Below are 26,598 nucleotides of genomic sequence, written 5' to 3'. Positions count from 1 at the left end.
ATGTGTTGCTTTTGTTTTTTTTTTGTTTTTAGATACAAGTTAAAACTCACCTTTTTAATACTATTGGGGAAATTTCAGGCCTGAAATCTTTTTACCTCAGTTGTGTCTTAATTATTTGGTTGCACACAAGGCTGCCCTATGGTCATCTGAAGAGAAAAGGATTATTAATAAATATACACATTAAAACACAGCAATAAAGTAGAAAATTAGAAGTCAACATGTTCTTAAATATATGGCTTTTAGTGCTGACAGTCTACATTACTTATCAAATGTAATTATTTTTAAGTCACAACTGACTTCACAAGTTCAGGATTCTCCATCTTTAGGCCAAAGTTTAAATTATTTGATAGTTCGAGACATCCTAAAAACATCCAATTTTCCAAAAGGGAGAGATGGAATTGGATGGTGTTGGTGTGGTAAATGTGTACTTTTATCAACTAACTCCACTAGTGCGTCATCACTTGGGACGGAAATTGGTGATGTGCTGGAGCAGAGCCGGCCCTAAGCAGGATTTGATTTGGCCAAGGGTGTAGGGTTGGTCTCAACATTGGTAGGGATGCAACGACCCTGCCACCCCTCCAAAACAAAGAGATTGATTTTTTAATGCCGTCAAACAAACAGTTTGCTAAAATTTATAACAATTATAATGAAATGCCAATATGTAAATGACTTTCTGTTTGAACCCAGAACTTTCTCAGTATGAGGCAACAGTTCTACCACTGTACTACTGTGGCGCCCCATCACAAAATCAGAGTATGCTAAGGCATAAAAACCTCATAATAAAGTATGCCAAGGCATTAGACGAAATAATATAATTGGGCATAAAAATTCCAAAAAACGTCATAGTATGGTCAGGCATCAAACGAGATAGTATAGTAAGGCATAAAAATGCCAAAAAAGATCTTAGTATAGTATGGCAAAAAATCCCAAAAAACGTCAAAAATCATCATACTATATTAAGGCATAAAAGGTCATATAAATGTCATAATATGGCAAAGCATGGAACTAAATACTATAATTAGGCATAAAAATGCCAAAAAACATCATAGTATAGTATGGCATGAAATGTCATAAAACCGACATAGTATAGTAAGGCATAAAGAAAAAACATAGTATATTGAGGCATAAAAAGTCATAAAAACGACATAGTATATAGTAAGGCAAAAAATATAAAAATATAACGGTATAGAAAGGCATAAAAAATTTAAAAAATTACATAATATAGTAGGGCATAAAAAGTCATGAACTTCATAGCAACGTAAGGCATGAAAACAAAATAGTATATTAAGGCATAAAAAGTCATAAAAATGTCATATTATGGTGAGGCATCAAACAAGATAGTATAGTATGGCAGAAAAATGCCAAAAAACGTCAAATAAACGTCAACTATTTACAACCACTGATGAAGACCACTCCATGGGCATGTGTAGGGGGCAGCCGGAGGAAACAGGTAGATATGTGGTCATTTATGTGTATACATTAACTGTCTTCCTTTCAGCGTGCTGAGCTTTAGGTTACACTCAAGGTTGGAGTTAGATGAGAAGGAGGAAGCCAGCGGAGCCAATCAGAAGACACAAAACGCCCGTGCACATTTCTTTGTTTGTACTTATATAAATACACTGGATCAGGGAAAGTTAGTTTGTCAGACTGTGGACTGACCAACACTTGTTATTGGTTAGGAAAAGGCACATCTGATCCAGAATTCTGTAACTGCTCATTGCTTGCTAAAAAGATTTACTAAACAATTTGAACTAAATTCTTTGGTGTGGACATTCACTGGTCTTTTGAGTATTCTGAACACTGCACTCACCCCGTGGGGGTGAGTTTTTTTCTGCTAACAGCAAAAGCTCCTTCAATATAAAGGCATAAAAGGTCATAAAAACATCATAGTATGGCAAGGCATGAGACGAAATAATATAATTAGGCATTAAAATGCCAAAAAACGTCAAAGTATAGTATGGCAGATAAATGCCAAAAAACATCATAGTATAGTATGGCATAAAATGTCATATAAATGTCATAGTATGGCCAGGCATCAAACGAGATAGTATAGTAAGGCATAAAAATGCCAAAAAAGATCTTAGTATAGTATGGCAGAAAACGTCAAAAAAACATCATAGTATAGTATGGCATAAAATGTCAAAAATACATCATAATATATTAAGGCATAAAAGGTCATATAAATGTCATAGTATGGCAAGGCATGAGACGAAATAATATAACTAGGCATAAAAATGCCAAAAAACTTTAAAGTATAGTATGGCAGAAAAATGCCAAAAAACGTCATAGTGTAGTATGGCATAAAATGTCAAAAATACATCATAGAATATAAAGGCATAATATGTCATAAAAACATCATAGTATGGCAAGGCATGAGACGAAATAATATAATTAGGCATAAAAATGCCAAAAAAGATCTTAGTATAGTATGGCATAAAATGTCATATAAATGTCATAAAAACATCATAGTATATTAAGGCATAAAAGGTCATTAAAACGTCATAGTATGGCCAGGCATCAAACAAGATAGTATAGTAAGGCATAAAAATGCCAAAAAAGATCTTAGTATAGTATGGCAGAAAAATGCCAAAAAACGTCATAGTATAGTATGGCAAAAAACGTCAAAAAAACATCATAGTATATTAAGGCATAAAAGGTCATAAAAACATCATAGTATGGCAAGGCATTAGACAAAATAATATAATTAGGTATAAAAATGCCAAAAAAGATCTTAGTATAGAATGGCAGAAAAATGCCAAAAAACGTCATAGTATAGTATGGCATAAAATGTCAAAAATACATCATAATATATAAAGGCATAAAATGTCATAAAAACTTCATAGCCTGGCAAGGCATGAGATGAAATAATATAATTAGGCATAAAAATGCCAAAAAACTTCAAAGTATAGAATGGCAGAAAAATGCCAAAAAACGTCATAGTATAGTATGGCATAAAATGTCATATAAATGTCATAAAAACGTCATAGTATAGTATGGCATAAAATGTCAAAAATACATCATAATATATAAAGGCATAAAATGTCATAAAAACTTCATAGTATGGCAAGGCATGAGACGAAATAATATAATTAGGCATAAAAATGCCAAAAAGCTTCAAAGTATAGGATGGCAGAAAAATGCCAAAAAACGTCATAGTATAGTATGGCATAAAATGTCAAAAATACATCAATTTATATTAAGGCATAAAAGGTCATTAAAACGTCATAGTATGGCCAGGCATCAAACAAGATAGTATAGTAAGGCATAAAAATGCCAAAAAAGATCTTAGTATAGTATGGCAGAAAAATGCCAAAAATACATCAAAGTATATTAAGGCATAAAAATGCCAAAAAACGTCAAAAAAACATCATAGTATAGTATGGCAGAAAAATGCCAAAAAACATCATAGTATATTAAGGCATAAAAGGTCATAAAAACATCATAGTATGGCAAGGCATTAGACAAAATAATATAATTAGGTATAAAAATGCCAAAAAAGATCTTAGTATAGAATGGCAGAAAAATGCCAAAAAACGTCATAGTATAGTATGGCATAAAATGTCAAAAATACATCATAATATATAAAGGCATAAAATGTCATAAAAACTTCATAGCCTGGCAAGGCATGAGACGAAATAATATAACTAGGCATAAAAATGCCAAAAAACTTTAAAGTATAGTATGGCAGAAAAATGCCAAAAAACGTCATAGTATAGTATGGCATAAAATGTCAAAAATACATCACAAAATATAAAGGCATAAAATGTCATTAAAACGTCATAGTATGGCAAGGCATGAGACGAAATAATATAATTAGGCATAAAAATGCCAAAAAAGATCTTAGTATAGTATGGCATAAAATGTCAAAAATACATCAATTTATATTAAGGCATAAAAGGTCATTAAAACGTCATAGTATGGCCAGGCATCAAACAAGATAGTATAGTAAGGCATAAAAATGCCAAAAAAGATCTTAGTATAGTATGGCAGAAAAATGCCAAAAAACGTCAAAAAAACGTCATAGTATAGTATGGCAAAAAACGTCAAAAAAACATCATAGTATATTAAGGCATAAAAGGTCATAAAAACATCATAGTATGGCAAGGCATTAGACAAAATAATATAATTAGGTATAAAAATGCCAAAAAAGATCTTAGTATAGAATGGCAGAAAAATGCCAAAAAACGTCATAGTATAGTATGGCATAAAATGTCAAAAATACATCATAATATATAAAGGCATAAAATGTCATAAAAACTTCATAGCCTGGCAAGGCATGAGACGAAATAATATAATTAGGCATAAAAATGCCAAAAAACTTCAAAGTATAGAATGGCAGAAAAATGCCAAAAAACGTCATAGTATAGTATGGCATAAAATGTCAAAAATACATCACAAAATATAAAGGCATAAAATGTCATAAAAACGTCATAGTATGGCAAGGCATGAGACGAAATAATATAATTAGGCATAAAAATGCCAAAAAAGATCTTAGTATAGTATGGCATAAAATGTCAAAAATACATCAATTTATATTAAGGCATAAAAGGTCATTAAAACGTCATAGTATGGCAAGGCATGAGACAAAATAATATAATTAGGCATAAAAATGCCAAAAAACTTTAAAGTATAGTATGGCAGAAAAATGCCAAAAAACGTCATAGTGTAGTATGGCATAAAATGTCAAAAATACATCATAGAATATAAAGGCATAATATGTCATAAAAACATCATAGTATGGCAAGGCATGAGACGAAATAATATAATTAGGCATAAAAATGCCAAAAAAGATCTTAGTATAGTATGGCATAAAATGTCAAAAATACATCAATTTATATTAAGGCATAAAAGGTCATTAAAACGTCATAGTATGGCCAGGCATCAAACAAGATAGTATAGTAAGGCATAAAAATGCCAAAAAACGTCAAAAAAACATCATAGTATAGTATGGCAGAAAAATGCCAAAAAACGTCATAGTATAGTATGGCATAAAATGTCATAAAAACGTCATAGTATGGCAAAAAACGTCATAGTATATTAAGGCATAAAAGGTCATAAAAACATCATAGTATGGCAAGGCATTAAACAAAATAATATAATTAGGTATAAAAATGCCAAAAAAGATCTTAGTATAGAATGGCAGAAAAATGCCAAAAAACGTCATAGTATAGTATGGCATAAAATGTCAAAAATACATCATAATATATAAAGGCATAAAATGTCATAAAAACGTCATAGTATGGCAAGGCATGAGACGAAATAATATAATTAGGCATAAAAATGCCAAAAAAGATCTTAGTATAGTATGGCATAAAATGTCAAAAATACATCAATTTATATTAAGGCATAAAAGGTCATTAAAACGTCATAGTATGGCCAGGCATCAAACAAGATAGTATAGTAAGGCATAAAAATGCCAAAAAAGATCTTAGTATAGTATGGCAGAAAAATGCCAAAAAACGTCATAGTATAGTATGGCAAAAAACGTCAAAAAAACATCATAGTATATTAAGGCATAAAAGGTCATAAAAACATCATAGTATGGCAAGGCATTAGACAAAATAATATAATTAGGTATAAAAATGCCAAAAAAGATCTTAGTATAGTATGGCATAAAATGTCAAAAATACATCAATTTATATTAAGGCATAAAAGGTCATTAAAACGTCATAGTATGGCCAGGCATCAAACAAGATAGTATAGTAAGGCATAAAAATGCAAAAAAGATCTTAGTATAGTATGGCAAAAAACGTCAAAAAAACATCATAGTATAGTATGGCAAAAAACGTCAAAAAAACATCATAGTATATTAAGGCATAAAAGGTCATAAAAACGTCATAGTATGGCAAAAAACGTCATAGTATGGCAAGGCATTAGACAAAATAATATAATTAGGTATAAAAATGCCAAAAAAGATCTTAGTATAGAATGGCAGAAAAATGCCAAAAAACGTCATAGTATAGTATGGCAAAAAACGTCAAAAAAACATCATAGTATATTAAGGCATAAAATGTCATAAAAACTTCATAGCCTGGCAAGGCATGAGACGAAATAATATAATTAGGCATAAAAATGCCAAAAAACTTCAAAGTATAGAATGGCAGAAAAATGCCAAAAAACGTCATAGTATAGTATGGCATAAAATGTCAAAAATACATCACAAAATATAAAGGCATAAAATGTCATAAAAACGTCATAGTATGGCAAGGCATGAGACGAAATAATATAATTAGGCATAAAAATGCCAAAAAAGATCTTAGTATAGTATGGCATAAAATGTCAAAAATACATCAATTTATATTAAGGCATAAAAGGTCATTAAAACGTCATAGTATGGCAAGGCATGAGACAAAATAATATAATTAGGCATAAAAATGCCAAAAAACTTCAAAGTATAGTATGGCATAAAAATGCCAAAAAACGTCATAGTATAGTATGGCATAAAATGTCAAAAATAAATCATAATATATAAATACATGAAATGTCATAAAAACATCATAGACTGGCAAGGCATTAAAAGAAATAATATAATTAGGCATAAAAATACCAAAAAAAATCTTAGTATAGTATGGCATAAAATGTCAAAAATACATCAATTTATATTAAGGCATAAAAGGTCATAAAAACGTCATAGTACGGTCAACATCAAAGTATAGTAAGGAATAAAAAGTTATTCTATTACAAGGTATAAAAACATCACAGAGTAGTAAGGCATAAATGTCATAAAAACGTCATAGCATTGTAAGGCATAAAAAAGTCATTGTGGGGATGGGCATGGCTGGCACGCAGCTGCAGAAAAGAGAGGCGTGTGGAGAGGGCTGATGAGAGCAGTGCCAGGTGAGGTGATTGACCTGCTGCTGCCTGTTAATGTGTCTCTTCTCCTCTAAATGCAGTAGCTTGCTGGACCAAAGAGGATTGATGGACAAAGTGCGAGAAGTGGACGGCGGCCACAGCAAGCCATGAAAAAATGCTGAGAGGATAACAGAGACGGAGTATATGCGCCAAAAGAATAGCGCAAACAAAGACAAGTTTAACAGATGTTTAAGTTAAAATGTGTGTGTGTGTGTGTGTGTGTGTGTGTGTGTGTGTGTTCCCACAATAAAAGAATTGTTCATGTTAATTGTCTGGTCAGTGTGTGTTGCTGGGGAACTCACAGTGGCAGTGAGTCCTGCTACTGTCATAGTTTAGTTAGTCATAAAAAAAAATGCCATAGCCATAATCAGCCATAGTATAGTGAGGCATAAAAATGCCATAGTATATTGAGGTATAAAAACATCATAGTATAGTAAGGTATAGAAAAGTCATAATATAGTGAGCCACAAAATAAATCATGCAATACAAAAAAAAAAAAAGTCGTAAAAGTGTCATAATATAGTAAGGCAAAAAAAAGTAAAAAAATAACACAGTATGGTAAGGCATAAAAAGTCATAAAAATGACAGTATAGTAAGGCATAAAAATGACACAGTAAAGTAAGGCATAAAAAGTCATAAAAACGTCATAGTATATTAAGGCATAAAAACAATATAGTGTAGTAAGACAAAAAAAACAACAAAAAAAACAAGATAGTATAGTATGGCAAAAAAAGTCATAAAATGACATAGTATAATAAGGCTAAAACATCTAAAAAATGACATAGTATTGTAAGGCATAAAATATAATAAAAATATCAAGTAAGGCATAAAAAATCAAAACAATGACATAGTATAGTAGGGCATAAAAGGTCATGAACTTCATAGCATTGTAAGGCATCAAACGACATAGTATAGTAAGGCATAAAAATGCGAAAAAAGATCTTAGTCTAGTATTGCAAAAGAAATGCCAAAAAACATCATAGGCATAAAACGTTCAAAAATAATCATACTATATTAAGGCATAAAAGGTCATTTAAACGTCATAGTATGGCAACGAATGAGACGAAATGATATAACTAGGCATAAAAATGCCAACAAACGTCAAAGTATAGTATGGCAGAAAAATGCCCAAAAATTTCATAATATAGTAAGGCATAAAAGTCATAAAACCGACATACTATCGTAAGGCATAAAAACAACATAGTATATTGAGGCATAAAAAGTCATCAAAACAACATAGTATAGTAAGGCAAAAAATATAAAAATATCACGGTATAGTAAGGTATAAAAAATCAAAACAATTACATAGTATAGTAGGGCATAAAAAGTCATAAAAATGTCATATTATGGTGAGGCATCAAACAAGATAGTATAGTATGGCATAAAAATGCCAAAAAACATCATAGTATGGCATAAAACGTCAAAAAATCATCATACTATATTAAGGCATAAAAGGTCATTTAAACTTCATAGTATGACAAAGCAGGAGACGAAATGATATAATTAGGCATAAAAAGTCATAAAAACGTCATGGTATAGTAAGGTATAAAAACATCATACTATATTAAGGCATAAAAGGTCATTTAAACGTCATAGTATGGCAAAGCATGAGACGAAATGATATAACTAGGCATAAAAATGCCAACAAACGTCAAAGTATAGTATGGCATAAAACTACAAAAAACATCATAGCATATTAAGGCATAAAAGTTCATAAAAATTCATAGTATGGTCAGGCATCAAATGAGATAGTATAGTAAGGCATAAAAATGTGAAAAAAGATCTTAGTCTAGTATGGCAAAAAAATGCCAAAAAACGTCATATGCATAAAACGTTCAAAAATCATCATACTATATTAAGGCATAAAAGGTCATTTAAACGTCATAGCATGGCAAAGCATGAGACGAAATGATATAATTAGGCATAAAAATGCCAAAAAACGTCATAGTATATTACGGCATAAAAGTTCATTAAAATGTCATAGCATGGTAAGGCAAAAAAAATGACATAGTATATTAATGCTTAAAAAGTTGTACAAATGTCATAGTATTGTAAGGGATAAAAGGTTTAAAAATGACATAATATAGTAAAGCATGAAAAGTCATAAAAACGTCATAGTATAGCAAGGCATACAAATTACATAGTATATTAATGATTAAAAAGTTGTAAAAATGTCATAGTATGGTAAGGCATAAAAACAACATAGAAGAGTACGGCTAAAAAAAAACAAAACAAAAACCTGCATAGTATAGTCAAAAAAATGACATAGTAGAGTAAGGCAAAAAAGGCAAAAAATGAATTAGTATGTTAATTCTTAAAAAGTTGTAAAAACATCATAGCATGGTAAGGTATAAAACAACATAGTATAGTAAGGCTAAAAAATGACTTAGAGGTATTTAACGCCATAAAAACAACATAGTATAGTAAGGTTAAAAAGAATTTAAAAACAACATATTATAGTAAGGTTAAAAAAACCCCAAAAAACAAAAAAGTATAGTAACGCATAATGAGTCAAAAAAACGACAAAGTATAGTAAAGCAAAAAAAGTGAAAAAAACGACATGATATATTAATGCTTAAAAAGTATCAAAAACATCATAGTATAGTAAGGCATAAAAAACATAGTATAGTAAGGCTAAAAACCCCCCCCAAAAAAACACATAGAATAGTAAGGCATTATGAGTCAAAAAAATGACACAGTATAACAAGGCCTAAAAGGCAAAAAAATTTGACATAGTATACTAAGGCATGAAATGCAATAAAACATCACAGTATAGTAAGGTGTAAAATGTCATAAAAACGTCATAGTATATTAAGGCATAAAATATATAAAATTGACATAGGAAAGTGAGGCATAAAAAGTCATAAAAACAACATAGGTTAGTAAGGCAAAAAAAAATCCAAAAAACGCATAGTATAGTGAGGCATAATGAGTCAAAAAAACGACATAGTATAGTTAGGCATAGAACGTCATAAAAACGACAGTATAGTAAGGTAAAAAAAGGCAAAAAATAACAGTATATTAATGCTTAAAAAGTCGTAAAAACGTCATAGTATAGTAAGGCATAAAAATAACAGTAAAGTGAGGCATCAAAAGTCATGAAAACGACATAGTATAGTAAGGCATAAAAACTAATAAAATGTCACAATATGGTAAGGCATTAAATGTCATAAGAACATCATATTATAGTAAGGCGTAAAACGTCATAAAAACGTCATAGCATAGTAAGGTATAAAATGACATAAAAACATCACAATATAGTAAGGCATAAAATGTCATAAAAACGTCATAGTATAGTAAGGTGTAAAATGCAATAAAACTTCATAGTACAGTAAGGCATAAAAAAGTTATTGTATAGCAAGGTATAAAAATGTGTCTTAAAAATGTTACAATATAGTAAGGCATAAAATGTCAAAAACGTCGTAGTAATGTAAGGCATAAACAGTTATTGTATAGTAAGGTGTAAAAACGTCATAGTATAGTAAGACTTGATTGTATAGTAAGGCATAAATGTCATAAAAACGTCACAGTATAATGAGGTATAAAATGTCATAAAAATGTCATAGCATTGTCAGGCATAAAAAAGTCATTGTGGGGATGGGCATGGCCGGAACGCAGCTGCAGAATAGAGGGGTGTGGAGAGGGCTGATGAGAGCAGTGCCAGGTGAGGTGATTGACCTGCTGCTGCCTGTAAATGAGTCACTTCTCTTCTTAATGCAGTAGCGTGCTGGACCAAAGATGATTGACGGACGAGGTCCATGAAGTGAACGGTGGCAACAGCAAGCCATGAAAAAATGCTGAGAGAATAACAGAGACGGAGTACATTTGCCAAAAGAGTTGCGCAAACAAAGTTTAAGAGATGTTTGAGTTAAAGTGTGTATGTGTGTTCAGTCCCCACAATAAAAGAATTGTTCCTGTCAATTGTCTGGTCAGTGTGTGTTGCTGGGGAACTCACAGTGGCAGCGAGTCCTGCTACTGTCATAGTTTAGTTAGTCATAAAAAAAAGTAATAATAATAAAAAAGAAAAATTAAATGAAGGTATGAAAACATCATAGCATAATATAGTTTAGTAAGACATAAAAATAACATAGTATAGTAAGGCATAGAAAAGTTATAATATAGTGAGGCACAAAATAAATCATGCTATACAAAGGATTTAAATGTAATAGCATAATAAGGCATACAAAGTCATAGTATAGTTATTCACAAAAAAACGCCATAGTATAGTAAGGCATAAAAATGTAATGGTATGGTAAAGCATAAAAATATAATAGTATAGTAAGGCATAAAATCGTATAAAAACGTCAAAGTATATCGAGGCATAATAAGTTATTAAAATGTCATAGTATAGTAAGGCATAAAAATGTAACAGTATAGGTAGTCATAAAAAAACACCATAGTATAGTAAGGCATAAAAACGTCATTTTATAATAAAGTATAAAATGTCATTGCATAGTAAGCCATAAAATGTAATAAAATGTCATAGAATGGTGAGGCATAAAATCGTCAGTATAGGAAGGCATCAAATGTCATAAAAACGTTATATTATATAAGTTATAAAAAAGTCACAGTATACTAAGTCATAAAGGCATGATATAGGAAGGAATAAAATGTCAAAGTTTCATAGTATAGCTAGTCCATAAATTTCATAGACACATCATAATGTATTATGGCATGATATGTCATAAACATGTCATACTACAGTAAGGTATAAAGTGTCACAGTATAGTAAGGCACAAAAACATCATAGTATATAGTAAGGCATAAAATGTCATAAAACATCATACTACAATAAGGTATAAAATGTCATAAAACATCCTACTACAGTAAGGTATAAAATGACAGAAAGGCATAAAATGGTCATAGAATAATAAGTCACAAAAAATTCATAGTATATTAAGGTATAAAATGTCACAAAAACGTAATGGTATATGAGTCATAAAAAAATCATAGTATAGTAAGGTGTAAAATGTCAATGTATATTATGGCATAAAATGTAATAAAAATGTCATAGTATAGTAAGGCATAAAATGACAAATTCATCAGTACAGCAAGGCAAAAAATTCCATAAAACATCATACTACAGTAAGGTATAAAATGACATAGTATAGTAAAGCATAAAAAGGTCACATTATAACAAGTCATAAAGTCATAGTATAGTAAGGCGTAAAATGTCATAAAAACGTCATAGTATATAGTCATAGTATAGTAGGGCACGGGCACCTTAAGCAGACCCTTAGTTCGCTTATGCCTTGGGCCGGCCTTGTGCTGGAAGGTAAACACCTGATGCTTCTCATTATTACATGCTTACTGAGCTCAGAGGAGTTAAGTTGTGCTATCTGCTCCATTACACTAAAGTAGTAGTGAATTTTTTGATTCCAATTCTGCTTCAAAGTTTTTTAAGACAGTGATTCTTTATAACTTTTCTCATAAGAGGAAATGTTTCCAATTACAATTAACTACCTGGATGAAACATGCAGGAGAGATCAAACAGATAAGTGCAAGTTAATACCATCTAAGCACCAAGTATTCCCTTCCAATGCATTCATTTGATTGCTCTTCATTTGCTCTCATTATATATACTCAAATCATGGAAAACTATACTTCAATTTGTGATACAATTAAAGTTTTTGATTATGTATACATAAAATCTGCACATCATGCATCCAACTCTCACTTTGAGCTATAATCACTATTCCAACCACAAGTGGGTGCTATACCTGTATGCTCTGCTTACACAGCCGGGCCAGACAAATAGTGAGAGCTATGTGTTACAGTAGTTAAACAGCTGGGAGAAGTGGCCCTACACTGATTAATGCCACTGGACTTTTTGAAGAGAAAAACACACCACAAACCTGGTAAAAGAAACTAAAATGCTTATGCTGTGGGTTTAACTGTTGCATTTATTCAGTCACTCTTTGCTCACCCAGGTTTAGTATTCATAAGGCACTTAACAGATTTAATGTTTGGAAACTCCTGTGATGCTTCTGGCTACAGGACATGGCAGTAACTGTTCTCTGTTTTATTTGGAAATGACTTATTTTAATCACGCAAACTTCTCCCAGTAAATTAAGCAGGAACATCGGCACTAAGGTTAAAGTTGGAGCGAAAGCTGGTCTCACAGTTGCAGAAGAGGGAGCGAGTGCCCAACTCTGAACGCAGGCCAATGAAAACATCGATTTTGGCTGCTCTGCAAGTTGCAAGTAATTAAAATAAGTGAGAAGCCATCAGTTTTTTTGGCCAATTTGAACTTTTCAGCACCAAATAAAATATGTTCACAGGTTTGATTTCTTGTGTAGGTCCATATTTTACAGATACTGAGACACAAGTCTGTGACTTAGTTAAAGGGATGTATTTAAAAGCCTCTCTCATAGTGTTTTGGTTTTGTAAAAAGGTAAGGTTTGAGGTAAGGCTTCTGATTGCAAATGCATGTAAAGAATTACTAACATAAAAATCACTGACCTGGCCCTAATTCCTTAATTACTCATGATCACAACCATAAATATTTAGTATTTACGTTTACTTCTATAAGGAAGGAGGAAAGCAAAAATGTAACCACAAAAACAAAGAATCCAATGTCAAAAACTAAAAATGTGCCTGTGTTGATGTAAGGACACCTTCATATCAAATCTGACCACAAGATGGAACAGCTAAACCAGGATCTTGTGGGGGGAAAAGGAGTGGGGCTAATGTCAGTGGAGTGTGGGAGAGAAAAACATTTTGATAAGGGGTTAATGAAAAAGTCAATGGAGTAGGAGAGTGTCAACAGACAGAGCGAGACAGCCAGAATCTCTGGGGATTCGGCTGGGCTGTTGGCTCTTAGCCTCCCTGTGAATCCTCACTCCCTCTTCCCCCATTGGATCCTTCCTGTATGCTTCACTGGCAACCTGGCCATGAAGGGTCACAACGCTTCACTGAGCTGAGCAAACTTTTCTTTCTCTTGCCACACATGCATTTTAAGGTATCAATTCACGTGTTAAAAAGGTCCCACTGCTGCAGCTCTTTACTTAGATCATGTGGGATAATGGTATGAAAAGTGGGCTGTGTTTTTATGACGGAAAAACCAGGTTAGTCCATAGTCTTTCAAAGTCTCTCTTGTTTTCATACCAGCCTTTTTATAATTTGTACTTTGATAATCAGTAATGTTTTTAAAAACATAACCAAAATTTCCCATCAATCTGTGTCCAAAAACATCAAAAGTGATCTTCCTGACAGTCTCCATGGCGATTATTTTTTTAACTTCAAAGAACAGTTTGACATTTAGGGAAATAAGCATATTTGCTTTTTTACTGAGAATTAATGAGAAGAACGATACCACACTGTGCAGTATAGGAAGCTGGAGCCAGCAGCTGGTTAGCTTAGCTTAGCATAAAGACTGGAAAGAGGGACAAACAGCTAGCCTAGCTCATCTGAAGGTGACAAAATCTGTCTTCCAGTACATCTGAAACTCACTTATTAATGCGTTATATCTTGTTTGTTTAATCTGTATAAAACTTAAACACTTTAGATTTTATGTGAATTTTATTTTATAATTTTATATGAGATATAACAAGTTAAATAGTAAATTGTGAGCTGATAGACAGATTTTTCTAACCTTTGAACAAAGCCCAGCTAGCTATTTCCCCCTGTTTCCAGTGTTTACATTAAGCTAACTAGCTTCTGGCTCCAATTTCATATTTAACAGACACATATGAGAGTGGAATGAATCTAAGTGAATTTCACAAGAATGTCAGACTATTCCTTTAAAGCACATCACAAATGTTTCTCAGCAGTAACACGTTGTTGTCCTAGTTTTTGTGTTTATTTTCCTTTGTCACCATGACAACTGACAGCAGTCACTAGTGTTGTGTACTTGGTTTGTATGATGTATGTAAAAAAGGTTTTTTTCTTCTCAACTTTTTTTTTTTTTTTTCCAACTGTGACAGCCAAAAGCCTCCCCTGTGACACACTCATGTTCCTACCTACTCTCCGCCCTTTCATCCTCGAGTCATGTTGCTTCTGGACCGAAGAAATGCATATTTGAATCCTTACCAACCATTTTCTTCTCCAGAATACTTCTGTCTCTGTAGCAACTGCTACCACCCTTACCACACACACACACACACACACACACACACACACACACACACGTGTACAAACTCCTCCAGCACCATTACCCCTCTGCATAACTGCAACAGAACCCAAAATTATGGTCAGCCGCTCGTGAAGTTAGTTTTGCTTGGGAAAACCAAGCTGCCATCTTTAATATCATAATGCTACCAAATTATATGGTTCTAATTGGGAACTGTTTGATCACACTCTCTGTCATCTGGAAAGCTAGCGTGTGACCTTAACAGGCATTTTTTTCTCATCTCAAAAATAATGGCCTCTGCTTGTGACCCAGCATAAATTAAGTAAACCACTTTACACCAAAGGAGAAGCTTTTGCCACCAGTCACACCCTGCATGTAGCCAATGCCAACAATTCACTGTGAATATCTGTGATGTAAGTCTGGAGGATCTGCAAACACAGGACAGCTGCATGTCAAGCCAAACTGAGCAGCAGTACAATTGTAGAGTTAAGCATGAGGCTCAAAAACCAAACTACAGAGAATATAGTACAAGATTGTGGCAGCAGTTCAATTGACAGATTTCTTTTTTGTTAGAAATCTGGTCTGAAGTCAACTTGGTACATGGGATCAGATGAGGGCATGGCACCACGCACCATGTTCCAAATAAATGTGCTCATTTTAACTGATTTTGAAGTCTCTGTTGTATAATATGTTTTTCATACATTGTTAATGTTTACATCAGTTTTGTCACATTCTTGCTTCTACATTGAGTGACATAACATGGTGCATTCAACAATTTATCCTTTTAGCTATATAGCTGCATATCCTTTACTTTTAAGTAAAATATCTCAAATGTAATCCTTTACTTTTAGCTAACTATATTTGTCTATCATTTACTTTTATCCTTTACTTTTAGCTAACTACAGCTGTTTATTCCTTACCTTTAGCTAACTATTTCAACTGTTTAAATTTAGCTATTTCGACTATTTATTCTTTACTTTTAGCTATATAGCTGTTTTTTCATTACTTTTGACTAACTACTATACATTAAACTAATTATTTGATCTGTTTAGTAATTTATTTTAGGTAATTGTTTCAACTGTTTCACTACTTTTGACAACTTATTCAAATCAATGATTTAAATCAGTTATCAATTGCCTTTAGCTAATGATTTCAATCACTTATTGCTTTTAGCTAGAATTTATCAACCGTTTATCTATTACCTTTACTATTTGTGTGGGTTATCCATTAATGTTAGGTAATTCCACCTGTAAATCCATTTTAGCTAATTATTTCAAGTTATTCTTTATTACTTTTAGCTAACTGTTGAAACAATATTTCAGTTACTTTTAACTAACAATTTTGACTTCTCTGCTCACATCATAGTTTCCTTCAGCGACTTCACAATCTTTCCACATATTCCCCAACTGCAGAAGTACCCCTTTGGGTACAAGTTTGGAAATCACTGATTTAGACCACTACATCTTCACTCCATCAACTACATCATTTTCCTTTCAGATCCATCCAACAGGACATTTCCCACAAACTCACTGTGACAAGTATTATTTTAACAGGTGTTTAATAAAGTTTAACATTCTTGGGTTGCAACGGCAGTAAAAGTAATTAGCCCCTGACACTTTAAAACCCTGATGTCTTTTCCACAAATCAGCATTTTAATCTTAAATGCAGCGCCCTGAGCATCACAGTAGCAGTCAAAGTGCTTTTTTTGTTGCTAATATGGTCCTTATCGTAAAGAATGACATACTGTAAATCACTCATATGCACAGTCCACCTTCCTTTCATGCCTTGGTTTGTTGAAATTGGCCCGCAGCACTCGTCCAGCATGACTCTAGCAGCCTCATTACAACCAAGCAAAAGCCCATTACTCTGCTCTCCCCATGGGGAATAACACCTTTTTCTTCATTAACCAGCGAATAAGAGCTGTTACCCACAGTTTCCATTACTTTGCACTGTATGACCTTGATGCAAAATAACTCACCGCTCACTCAATTGACTAATTTTCAACAGATTTTTCCCTTCAACACATTCTGTTCTCAAGCACAGTATCCTGTTAAGCAACATACTAATGTATTTTTTTAGAAAATTTATTGCCATGAATGCAGTTATTTTTTCTTTCCTCTATAGGCCTACAGCATTTTTCCTGGTAACACTTGCCCTTAATAATTCTGTGCAGCCTCTGACTAATCCCCTAGCAGTTAAACTGTTAGTTGGCTGTTTCAACCATGAATTCCTCCTTTCTCACCTTGCTTTAACTCAAACACAGTATCTTCCTTATATGCAGTCAGCCAGATGTTTAGGCTGGAAGTTCTCCACAGAGGAGGCCTCAGTGGTATGTATGGTTGTTATTTATCTAAATTGTATTTTTCTCTTTAACAGTTTTTTTCCTCCTTTCTGCTCTCAGGGATGGTTTACTTTAGCCCTAAAGTAGGAGGTGCAGAGAGGGAAGGCATTGCCAGCATCCCCACAATTCACCAGTGGTTGACGGAGCTGATGAAGTTGAGGTTGACAGCTGCATAAATCACTGGCCCATGGTGCTAATAGGTGGCAGTATAAAATCAAGCGCAGACCACCCATGCTGCAGGGCAGGAATAGGAGCATCAAGTCATATCTACCGTGCAGCACTGTACAGCCATCCGAAACACTTAACCCCCCTCCGGCTGCCCAGCCTGTTCCAGTCCAAGAGGCTCTCTTAGCAACACAGGAAAGGCTCGTCTGGCATCTGCAGTGCAGTGATTCATATTTGGCACTTTCATAAAGGTTCCAAGCTGCTGGAGTTTTTTCGGGCCTATTGTCGAACATTTCACTCCTCTATTGCCCTTTTGGCAAAACCTATAAACATTTCAAGGCCAATAACCGAACAGGAGCCTGTACTTTTTTCCTCTTTCATATGAAGATCTCAGTGCGTCGTCGAATACATTTTCTTTTTCCTCTTCACAGTGAAGGAGAAAGGGCTGCACACTCACCACTATATTTTCACGTACCAATGGAGAAGTGCTTGAGCGCATTCAGCAGAGCTGCTAAGAGAGGTGTGAAGGTGGCTGTTTGCAGGGCCTCTTTCTTTGTAAAAGGGGGAGATAAAACACAAGCAGAGCATGAGGGGGCGGACCCTCATCACACAAAGCAGAGCATATTGCTCAATAACAAAGCCTGAATCCCTGGGTCTAGCACAACAAAACGCTACCCCCTGGGCCACCAGGTTTGACCATGCATGTGGAGACTGAATGTAGACACCCCCCGCCCCAATCCCCAGGCCCCCCTGTTTTCTCCATGTTTTCTAGCATGAGCTTCTGTTATGTCCCATGACTTGCACATATGACAAGTGTGCCTCAAGTTACCAAGAACTGCAATGGGAAAAAAAATTATTAGACTAATCCATGCAAATCTGTACAAATAGAATATGCGCTCCTTCTTCTAAAATCTGAACACATTGCTACCACCGATTTTATAGATCCTACCTGATTTATTCCTATTCTGATGGTGAGACTAGACCAAAAACACCCACAGTGGTAGTTGTAATAAGCTTTGAAAGCATTTATGTTTGGTTTATGACAAATATTTCATATGCTAAAACCTGCATTAGCTGATTTGTTTTTGGCCACTTTGGGGCAGTGGAGACAAGCTGTGAACACAATGGCATATTAGCTTCCTTTGAGTTAATAAGGTGATTGTTATTATCACTGCAACATAAGGAGTAACATTAGCAAAACAAAAGAAAAAGAACACTGATATGCTCTGCAGAGTTGAGAAGAACGGCGGAGTTGATAATGCAGCCGGTTCATCACCATGAGTGACACATACATATACAGGCTATTAGATCCATGGCCAGAACAGAAATAGCAGCTTAAAGCAATTTAACATGTCTTCTACAGATATGTAACCAGAAACGATTAATCAATTAATCAATTAGTCAAATATGAATTGACATCTATTTTGATTACTTATTTGTGATTTTTCATCGTAAACTGAATTGTGTTTGGTTTTGGGTTGTTGATCAGACAAAACAAGACAACTGAAGACATCATATTAGACACAGGGAGACTGTGACAGGCATTTTGATAAAAATAACTAATCAATGGAGAAACTAATTGGCAGATTAATCAATACTGAGAACAATTGTTAAGTTGCAGAGCCATACATACATACATGGCTCAGCTTCATGCGAGTATCGCAGTTTACGGGGTAACAGTTTTTTTATTACCATTAACAAATCCCCTGCAGAGACCATAATCCACAATGGATCGAGGAGAAAAGAAAATGATGCTCGATGCTCCACCTTTGGCCCACATTTTCACAACTCATCAAGGGTTTTCCCTCGGTTCACTTAGGTGTGAGAAAAGTTTAAAGCCTGACCAAACTACACAGCAGAATAAAAATGTGAGCATCTGAATGCAGGGAAGGACAAACTAATGACACCTGAAATTAACTTCACCACAGCAACATTTTCAGAGAAAATCTGAAAATCCTCCCCTCCTGCCTGGTGACCTGTCTTCTCATCTTTACTGACCGTACACTTTGGCCTCTGAAACCTCCTGGCTCTGATGCACTTAAGCTGCTACAGGGTGTCCTTTACAGCCTATAAATGGCTCGAGGTCATCTCTCATTAAACTAGAGTGTGCAACAAAATGACTCCTGGCAGTGTTCGCCCCAGACGATAAAGCTTGAGTGTTTATGGCAACTACCTGCTCTCCACTCTCACTCTCTGCCCAGGTGGGCTGATGTGTGGAAGAGTAAATAAATGTTGTTGATATTTGTAACGTTGCAACCTGGTCCGTGGTTTTAAACATGCCTGAATAATTAGTGTGGGGTTGTTTTTTGGGGGGGAATTTATAAGTTTGGTGAATTTTATGAATAATTATCTGTGGTGTTTTTGTTTGTGAATATGCATCAGTTTTGTTTTGATCATATCAATACATCACCTTGAAACATTTCAATGTCAATCTTAAAATTAAAATTTTGGTCTTAAATTTCAACTAATGCAGCAACTCACTATGCAGATATTCAATAATAACATGTTTTTAATGGTAATGGGAGCAAAATATGGAATAAAAATCAGTATTTATGTGGGAGTCTTACAGTCGTACTTTTCTTTGACGTTTCCTTATTTCACTCATCATAGACCAAGCATGATTGATGTTGTATATATATGAATTACCTGATGTTTTACTGCGGACAAGCAGTAGTTTGTGGTGTTTGTGGTGTGCGATCTGTTAGGAGGGAAAAGAGAGTTACAGTCAGTGGTCAGGCAGGAGAGGCCGAGCCGGGGCTGTCGGGCTGACCAATGACCACAGCTTAGAGTAAATGGTAGAAAGTGGTTTAATGTCGACCTACTGGTGTATATCTGTGTAAGTATGTATTACAGTATTTAGTATGCACAGTAGTATGAACGTACTGATACAATGTTGAGTTATCTAAAACCTAAATTCTAGACTTAAATGTATAATTTTTTAATCTCATGTTTTCAAAAGGATCCAGCTAACAGACAGAGAAGAGCAACCCAGTAAATCTGCAGGAAAGTGTATCATCATTTTTTCAATGTGAACTAAACTGCCACATTCAGCACTTATTGTTTTAGTAGGTGAATTTAACATTCCCCTCACTTTCTGGCTCATGGTGCTTATGCAATTTGCACTTGCTGAGTTTCTTATATTATCTCTAAGGAAAACCTAAAGCTGCCTGTTAAATCATAGCAGAGCTGAAATGATTAGTCGATCAATCGATTAGAAAATGAATTGGATACTACTTGATAACTAACTAACATTCTCTGATTTCAGCCTCTTAAGTATGAGAAGCTGCTGTTTTTCTACGTTACATATTGTAAGTCGACGGAAAATCTTTGGCTTTTTAATTGCAGCTTTAAAACATAATGTGGTTAAAAAAAAAAAAAAAAATTAAGATTATGGGTTGAAAGTTTTCCTGTGATTTTAACATTATAATTCAGGAAGTGTGGATAATGTATCGACAAGCTAATTTTTTTTTACCAAATAAAGTTTGCTTTTAAATACAGAAGTGGGGTTAATGAATCATAACATGGTGCACTGTGATTTGGGGTTGCCTCCCAGCACGTCTGATTAAACTGCCTGTAAAGTATTTTGTACTCATACGTAATAATAAGCTGAAGCAGGAGCTGCCATCTGAGCGTGAACTGATTTGGAAGAAACCTCTGCAGCTGAAAAGTGGACCGAGTTATATAACTGTGAAAATGGTATTCTAAGATTGGGCTTGTAGTGTGAATGAGGTTTGGAGAAGGTGTCTTTCTTTCATTATGGTGGTGTTCAGTATGCAAACACAAAAGACCAGACGCCCACATATTTGTTAAAAATCCCAGGTGTCCAGTGATATTTGTTCTGGGAAATGGAAGATTTTGGCAAGAATTTCAGGGAAATACTGAGATCTCAATTCACAGTGTCCAGATATTAAGTAATGTAACTTACAAAAATACTAAAGTACAAAAAGTCACCTGTTCTTACAGTGAAATAGATTCAGTAGTTCAGTGCCCTGTCTGCGCTCAGGTAACATTGCTGTTGACAGAATCGCACCTGTGACTCTTTTCGTACAGGCCCGTCTCTGTAACCACAGGGAACACCTGCTTGTATTTATATTTCCACTGTTGGCAAAATATTGAATTGCCGCGTTTAAATAGTTCAGTTTAGTTTGAGCGATCTTTGGTTATTAAATGAATGAAACGCTGCTAATTGCTCCGCAGTCAACAAGACGTCTCACTGTAATGCTGCATGACGTGACGTCCCGCCAAAGAGGTGACATCATACAGCGAAGACATGTGACTTCACCCAGCATGCTAAGCAGCAAACCGATCAGGGCTGCCAATGACTTTCAGGCTGTTTTTTAAATGCTGTCATGGGAGAGGTGACTGTATTTGCAAGAGCCAAACAAAAGGCCCTTTTGTCCCTCCGTCCACATCTGTCCAGAATCACCTCCCCTAATTACCAAGGTTAGTCTTTGGACTTGACAGCATAAATATTAAACTGTCAAACTCTGTCTGTTGGCAACACGTTCCAACGTGAGTCACTAACTGCAGAGGTCGAGGGAAAACAACACCCTCTTTCTCTCTGCTGAGCACGGCTGGTCACCGCAGAGGAGAAGCGAACACCTTAACCTTAATTCTTCCTCGTGCCTGTTAAAGTATTCATCTGTTACTCTGCATTTTTCTTTGTCATTATTAAAACCAGCACAGCTATAACCACACATTAGAAGCGTTAGTGGTTTTTACAGCACCTACGCAAGAATAAATAACACTTTTTTTTTTTCCTACTGTTTGTTCCTGTTCTGTTTTAATTCTATTAACACATCAGTATATGAACTGTTCAAAATCATGGGAAATACACTTAGCTTTCTTGTAGAGGGTTAGATCTCTCTCACATCTAAAGGCTGGAAACAGAGGGAATAGCTAGCACTTCCAAAGCTCATTAGTTAACAATTAATGTCTAGTTTTTTTAATTTTTTTTTATCTGTACAAAGACTGAAGTGTAAAAATTACAATTAGCAACTTCAGTCTGGCACATAAGTGCAAAAAACTGGATTTTGCATTTTGGTTTTTGTGAGGATTAAACAAACATTATAACAAACTATTTAATGAACTTTAAAAGGTGCCGGTAGGTAGATTTTGTGACGTGTGATAATGGATTTTTGAGCCATACACTAATATCAATATTTGAAAGTTTTAAAAATCCCAAAATTATATTTTTTGTCACAAAAGCAAAACTTTTGTTACAGATCTTTGTCATCTTTTTTTTTTTTTTTTTTTTTTTTTTTTAAAATTGTGACTAACCTAGCACAGTCAAAACATGAAATGATCAGCACTCTCTGGTGGAAAAATGATGAGCCAATATATCGACCAATACTGATGTATCTGCAATAAGCTCGTATCAGCCTTCTCCATTTATCAGTCTAGCTCTACTGAGAGCCAGGTTAGCTATTTCCCCCCTGTTTACAGTCTTTATGTTAAGCTCCATATTCACCATACAGATGTGAGAGTAGTATTCAGCTTCCTTTCAGTTCTTCTCATCTAACTTTTAGCAAGAAAGTCAAAAAGCATATTTCTCCAAATATACTGTTGTTTTCAGGAAGACTAACATATTGCATCATGTGAAATCTCTCTTTGTGGCAGTCACCTCTTAGGTGATCTCGAACACCTCTTGGATCAACATGTGTTAAAAAAGAAAGTGAATTTGCAGACTCTCAGTAGCACACTGATGTTTTCTTTGCTGCTGTTTAGGGTGAAACACTCTGTTAGCCTTAATCATTTTCCAGACAAAGCCTTGGATTGCGGCTGAGCAAATGTTCTGCCTGCAAATCTATCACCGATGATCTTTTCAGATGTGGGCTGAGACGGAGGAATACAGCTGCATTGATGGGCATAAAACCTAAACAAACTACACTGACAAGACTGAGAGCTGTGCAAACAGGAGATTAGAGGGGAGATGAAAGAAGGAGGAAGCCGGTTCAGTCAGTCGATGCCAGGAGTCTCTGGCTTTTTGCTACTGTATCCACTGGTGTGTTTTGAAACCTGAGCTTACTGGATACAAAAGTCTGAATTAAAAAAAAAATAATAAAGTTTTGTTCTTGTTGAAGTTCAGACAAACTGATTCTAAACATTTTGTTTTTTGTGTTTTGTTTTGATGTATATTGACAGTAGTCGAGGTACAGAAGCTTCTGTATGTATTTTCAGTCAGTTATCAATCTACCTTTATGGGTGGGAGTTGGGAGTGGTGGGGTCTTTGTCATGATTAAAACAACAAGGGAAACAGAAGCAGAGCTGGAATAATTAGGTATTTCATCGATTAGTCCAACAAGTCCTCCAAATTAAAACGTCAAAGAAGATTTCTATGGTGTTCCTGAGAGCTCAACGCACTGCAACTTAAGAAAACACGTACAAACAGACAAAACACAAACAAATTCAGAAAACCGCTTAAATCACAACATCACCTGACTTCCTGCTTTGCTCCTGTCAACAACCACTAGAGGGCTTTGTCAGTCGAACGTGTACATTTGTTGTTTTTGGGCACTGGCTGTTGCAGTTGCTCTTCTTCGGAGAACAGTTTATAATTAGGCCTATCAGTAAATCTACAGTATCTGCAGCTATTCTGATAATCAATCAATTGTTTTAGGCAAAAGGAGAAATGTAAATCTTTGCTCATTACATTTACCCAGATCCTGAGTGCACCTGATACTGGGCCTCAGGACATTTCTGACTAGGAAACAATATGATCTGGTAGAAAAAGCTGAATATTTATAGGATATTATTGGCAATTATGTGTTAACGACTGCACAGTTTGTGCAGCGTTTTTCCTTATCACTCTCTGGCACGTCCACAACAACAATACACTGACAGCAACAAACACTGTGAAGATGCCATCTTGGGAATCTTGGAAAACAAATTGCAATACGCAAAAACTGTAAAACATGTGACTAATGAGAAAATAGTAGCGTATTGTGACACTTGTAGTGAACTTTACATTGTACATTGTGCTTGTGTGTGTGTGCGCTTGCTCTTCCCATGACTTAGAGGCATGAAAGGACACATAGTGGGATCTCCTGATAGCTCCTCCTCTTTAGTGAGGCAACAAAAGCAGCCATCATGTTGTTTGGTTAGTTTCGCTGTAACCCCCCGATTCCACCGCTCCATCACACAGCAGCCAAACACAATCGAACAAATGCTGTCAGCCAGAGTCGGTTGCTAAACAACCAAGGTAGGCATCCTTGGAGATGAGCGGCAGTGCCCTGGGTCTTAAGGACCCCTATCTGTGCTGTGGGCTGGCCATGTCCTGCCTGCAGAGAAGTGTGACAGAGAGACCTGACAGCTCTGCTGCCTTGCCCAAGGACACGCTGTCACCGAGGGATAATAAGAGCAGACTGAGTGGCCCCCGGCCGTCAACAACACCACGGCCCCCACTGGATGATTAGAAAGGGCTGCCCAACAAAGAGGTGGCCAACAAAAGGCCCATGTTAAATTAGGCATTTAATTCAACACTCGGTCACAAGGGCAAAGTAATCAGAGGAAAATCGTAGAAACATATTAAAAGGACAAGAGGAGACAGTGGAAGATAAGCCCACAGAGATGACTTCTAGTTATGTGAAGAAATACTGAACTCAAGGCACTGAGAATCCAAGTTAAAAAATAGTGAATGACGAATTACTATATTAGGAGCTTGATTAAAAAAAGACAACTTTGTGCATAAGAAAACATGATTTAAAAGTAAATTCTATCGAGCAGAAAATGAATAACACCTGCTCGCCAACTCTTTTATAGATTTCTGCTCTCACTCACTGCTCTTGCCCAATGGGCCAGACATGAAAACCTAAATGAAGTGTATTTTCAGTGTTGTGTGGAAGCTGTCTGTGCAAATAAAACCACAGCGTAAAACAACAGAGCAGGCCACAATGCCCAGCAACAGACTGAACTGTGCCCGACTAGGACAACACTGTAAACTGACTGACTGAAAAAAGGCAAATTAAAGTCTGAGTCAGCAGGTCAGAAGCTGCCATTTGTGGTAACATAAGGAGAATCAGTCTGGTACCTGGTAACCTGTTGAAACTTGTAATCTCCTCAAGTGTGTCACATTACACAGCGACATCCTCAGGAAGCCAGTGCTGCTTCATGTCTCAGTGTCGGGCCTCAGTCAGAGCTGAAGGTCCAACGCCTCTGCAATAGAAACACAAAATATGACACAAGTTTAAAAAAAAAAAAAAAATGACATCAATGAAGTCGTCCGGCACGCACCCATTTCCTCAAATCACAGTCTTACAGTGCTCGTTTTTAAAACTCTGACTTTGCAGTTGCTGTTGTTTTATGATTTAATTACAAGTGTAAAGCTCTGAGGTATTGCAGGGTGTTAAAGGAGAGCTGCTCTCTCAGCGCTTGTTGTGCAGGGGATAATTACAGGGAGGGAAAACCTCGTCAGAGTCAGAGGAATTCACTCTGATTTGTTCAAGAGTGAAAGGATTCCTTGTAAGCCTTAAATAAATTTTAATTGCAGTAAGCTGTCTTACACACAAGAGACCACCCCCCCCCCACCCCCCCACCCCTCCCTCTCTCCCTCCTGAGGCCCGGTGAGTTGGGAACTTTGATTTGATTACCAAAAAAAAAAAAAAAAAAAAGTATTGAAGGGGGTATTAAGGAGCCACAGGGGTCCCCCATACTCACACAAAATACTTAATTTATATCTAAGTGCAGATCATGCACCACTTGAATGAAGTCACAGCCCTACACTGCGGCACAGCAGCTCACTCACATTACTGGACCGATTTCATTGACAAACCAGAAAATAACGAGCGTAAACCGAGCCTTAAACACAGAGGTACATTAATACGAGGACGAAAACCTAATTGACACACGCTGGAATGCGCGTTTCCGATGTCCTTTGGCAAAACCGCCTCCTGCCCTCATGTCTCACTTGTCAAGTCATGTTGTGGTATTTATAGGTTTGATTTTCCAGCTTTGTTCCTGTATTTTATTTCCAGTTTAAGCCTGTCTCTGTGGTGGTGTTTTATTGTCATGATCACCACTGAAATCATTTGTATGTTTTTATCATTTTATATGCACAGTGGATATGAATAATAAAAGTGACAAATTTCCCATTAGGGCAATATCATATCCTCCCACCTGTTCAATCTGATGCAATCTAATACAACCCTTCTGACATAAGGTATACATGTGG

General features: G+C 35.3%; 1 long non-coding RNA gene across 1 annotated transcript; it reads right to left on the bottom strand.

Annotated features, from left to right (window-relative positions):
- Window positions 1-64: 64 nt before the first annotated feature.
- Window positions 65-25,814, bottom strand: LOC130169992 (uncharacterized). The gene is made up of 3 exons (XR_008827929.1): window positions 25,662-25,814; window positions 25,459-25,583; window positions 65-146 (listed from the first exon to the last, which is right to left on the bottom strand). It is a non-coding gene; the product is annotated as an uncharacterized LOC130169992 (long non-coding RNA).
- Window positions 25,815-26,598: the final 784 nt, after the last annotated feature.

The sequence above is a fragment of the Seriola aureovittata genome, chromosome 5, assembly GCF_021018895.1.
Source record: "Seriola aureovittata isolate HTS-2021-v1 ecotype China chromosome 5, ASM2101889v1, whole genome shotgun sequence".
NCBI classification, from domain to species: Eukaryota; Metazoa; Chordata; class Actinopteri; order Carangiformes; family Carangidae; genus Seriola; species Seriola aureovittata.
The sequence above is the reverse complement of the archived record's forward strand: the minus strand, read 5'-3'. Positions and strand labels throughout refer to the sequence as shown.